The sequence below is a fragment of the Malania oleifera genome, chromosome 12 (genome assembly GCF_029873635.1).
Source record: "Malania oleifera isolate guangnan ecotype guangnan chromosome 12, ASM2987363v1, whole genome shotgun sequence".
NCBI lineage: Eukaryota > Viridiplantae > Streptophyta > Magnoliopsida > Santalales > Ximeniaceae > Malania > Malania oleifera.
In genome coordinates, this window is record NC_080428.1 from 24,547,156 (window position 1) to 24,551,345 (window position 4,190).

Below are 4,190 nucleotides of genomic sequence, written 5' to 3' on the forward strand. Positions count from 1 at the left end.
TTTTTTCTTAACTTGCGTTTGCTTCCTAATCGATACAACTATAGATGTATATTGTGGAGCTTCAACATTGTAATTTATTATTGTGTGTGTGCATGTGTGCCTGTATGTGTGTGCGCGCGCGTGCATGTGTGGTTTGGTGTGAGGCACATACCTTGGCACATAAGTAACGCAAAGACTTATTTACACCATGTTTGGGTGGACGGTTGGAGTGGCCCTCTTGTATAAGAGGCCCACAATGGCATGCAAATTGGGCCAGTCCCACACTCCTGTGAAATGCCACTCCCAAATTCTTATATTTAATTTATTGTTATGCAATATTTTTTTCTTGAAATTTTGTTAAGTTTTTAACAATGAATTCTATACTATGCATTTTATAACTGAGATACAATCTCAATGCAATTAATTAATTTTATGAAAAAATGAATTTAGTTTTCAAGTTGATTAGAGACTTAATTTTTTAAATATTAACTATTATCACTTTATTTGTCATTAGAATATTTAATAATTATTTTTTATTCAAATATTACATTTAATTTCGTAATTTTCTTTTATTAATTTGTCATCTTAAAACATAAAAGCTACGCATTACATTAAAACATTACAATTTGAATTCAAATGGGTAAGCCAGTGACATTGCATTATATTTAATATATATATATATATATATATATATATAATAATAATAAATTTTTTTCCTAGTTGATTGACATGAATACAAAAACACATCAACCATACTATAAGGCTCTAGCAATAATAAGATAACAAGAACACATTGCAATTACTTGAATATGAGTATTTTGAGATCTTAAGTCAACTAAATAATAAATAATTAAGCAAATGATAATTTTACAACAAGAAAACAAAGTGATTTACTAGTATTTAGAGCAAAGGGCTATTGGCTTGAAAATTCTACCAAGAGAATAAGCTCCAAAGATTGTATGAAATGGCAATTGAAAATTCATAACTAGCGTACTTCATAAAAAGTTGGAGATCAATAACTTTTGTACTCAATAAATTTACTACCCAAAAAGGAACTTCAAACCCAAAAGTAATTTCAAGTGTTGTGTTATGACTACAAATTCATTTGACTAATTTAATAACAATTAAATGCGTATTTTCTTAACAAGAATACACGCGCGCGCATGAACTTGTGCAAACAAAGAGATTCGTGCGTTGGAAATTAAATAATGCATTTATTTTTGGGCTTTCAATTAGTTTTTAAAACTTGCAAGAGCAATAAATGTAACTTGAGAAATAAGTGTGTGCAGGTTGGCATTTGCCTGGAAGTATAGTTGTGCTGGAGTTATTTTTAAATCATGTTTAACAAAAGTAATATCACTTAAAAGTATATTTTACTGAACCAATTAATTCTGGGGAGATCCAACTGGTTGTGTTAATTTTGTGGCACATAAATTTGAGAAGGAAATAATTAAAATGGAGTCGAGAAGGTTAAAATTTTTCATAAATGCATCATTAATAGGAGTGAGAATGAAACCCAGCTTTGACGTGCAGAGTTTTGGCTCTATGTTTACCTTCTTGCTCTTAATTGCTCCTTGATTGAGGCAAGAAATTAAATGCCAGCCTATGCGCTTCGCTTGTGCATACATAGTAATGCAGCATGACACCGCCCACGAGCAAAAGTATGACATCTGTTCTGAGAAGCTTGACGCTCTCTGTGAACGGCTTGACACCATTCTAACTCTTCTTAAGACATATATATAATGCAGGTCAGAATTCATTTCTGTATGAAGCTGTACCGTGCCAATTTCCTTGTGTGTGTGCTCGCTGGCTCTCTTTTTTTTATTTGAAATAATTTAATTAGCACGTTGTCAACATTAAATGGCCATAATAATTGCTCTGAGGTGTAGGTGTTTCCCATTGGCGATTTAAAGGGTTTGGAAATTGAGTATTCTTCACAATCTGAAGCAAGCATTTCGCTGCAGTGGACAGTAGGAGTCTATCTAGCTACCTAGGGTTTTCTAGAGTTTTCTTCTCCGACTTCAAAATAGTATGAACCATATTTCAGGTACGAATGGTGATGGGACGGCCAGGCGTGTAAGCCTCCATTCATGCTTCTTTTGCCATAAAAAGTTTGAAAACCATAGGGCCCTCGGAGGCCATCTTAGGGCTCACCAGGGAGATATTAGAGCAAGAAAAAGTTTGAACTCCGCGGGTTTCTCTCCTAATCCCGTTGGCATGAACAATTCCAATCCACCCCAAAATTGCCAAATAGAGAATGCCCAGTTTTCGAATCTAAAATTTTCATCCCCCAACTATGGTTGTGCTCAAGTTCACCATTTGAACCATTTACCCTCAAATACTATTTATGCTCAATCTAGTAGCCAAGTGGCCGCCCCACATTTTCCGTTGCATTCTTCTTTGTCTTTCTGTACCAATGGAGTCTTTCAGTATCAACCTAATGACTCAATCCAGGGTTTTGTGGATGCCCCAAAGAACATTCAGCATTATAGCCACAGCCACCCTTCAAATCTTGGCACCTCTAGTCATATCAATCCTAATCCCCCTTTCGCATTGAGCATGTCGACCCACAATAAGGAGCCAAGCATCACTTGTTCCTTCTCTTCGAACGTGAATCAATGCGTTCGGCAAAGGAAAGCAGCTCAACCTAATGACAGGGGTGATATCTTAACTTGTGAAGATGGTAAGCGACCTATTTGTGGAAATGTTTCAATGACTATTGACGTAAGAAATACGCCAAAGAGACCAAGGATTGACTACTGTCCACCAACAAAAATTGAGAAACCTTCGCAAGGACAACTACTCCCTATTAAGGATGTGAAGAATTCACTTTCTAGTTCTAGAACTTCTTTACTTCCGAAAGAAAAAGATCAACCAGATCTGGATTTATCTTTACACCTTTAGCTTCTTCTTTTTTTTTCCCCCTTTTATCTCTAATAAAAGCAAAGATAGGTTGTACTAACTTGAATATGCGTTGAGTTGATGAGTTCACTTGAAGGGAATAGCTACTCTCTTGCCTTCATAAATATATATTAATGTATTGTGTTTCCTTCTGCTTTTAAGTAATAGAGAGATCCATTTTTCTGTAGAGTGAGATAATTATAAGTGTATCTCACTTTCACTAGCAATGCAGTTTTAACTTTTATTTTTATTTTTTATTTTATATCAACAAGCTTATTAGTCTATATTCATATGCCTTTCATTTATTAATAACATACATGATTAATTTTCTTACTTTTTTGTTTCCTAAATCAATTGTTAATCAAAGTTTTTTACTTTTGTGATACACATAAAATGCGAAGACAAAAATTGTTATTTGACTTGTATCCATCCTTTTTAACTAGTTGTTCCGTATCACGGCGAAAGAGCTATGTTGAATTTGGAAAGTAGTTAACTAAATACAATTATTTTGTAGGTTTGGCCTGATGCTTTCCATCCCGTTTTCTCAAGTTCCTTATTTTAGTCATTTTAGGATCATATCACTACATTAAAGAAACATGTCCTATCATCCAATGAGTCCTAATAAAGGAAATGAGCTTATAAATTTCAACACGATTTGAATAAACTTCACATTCATTCTTTAAAGTTTATGCAAATTCTTCTAAGTTCAGGTCACTAGTCAAATCAAAAAATTATATCTAATAATGTCATAATTAGTCAAGCATAGTTGCTTTTTAATTACTAAGATGCATTAAGAGAAATGCATATCTAATTCATGTTGGTCTTAGTTTTGTGTGGACTTAACATTGAATTAGTAAAGGGAAATATAGTGAATGGTTAATTGAACGACTACCATTTGGTAGACTAAGACGCTCTTTTATGAGATTTATAAAGTAGTTCTTGTAGAACTTACCATTTACGATGAGTGCTTTGAGTCAAAAGTTGTGTTTAGTGGGATGACAAGAGGCCTACAAAGGGGTATATTATGGGGAGGCCTAGTTGTTGGAATTACAGGGTATAAACTCAGGTTGCACTAGTTACAATTGGACTGGGGTACTTGACAGTGGCTGAGGTTGCCAAGGTAGCATTGTGGTTTAAAGGATTGTTCAAGGAGCTGGTTGTTTAGATAGGTGGAATTCCTGTTACCACAGACAAGTTCAAGCATTGCATGGATTTGGTTTACGTTTCCAGGTGTTAGACAGGAGGCGGTCCCAATCTACTGGCTCGGGTGGAGAGGCGGGGTTATGCTTTCGAATTTTTCCTAAGTGATG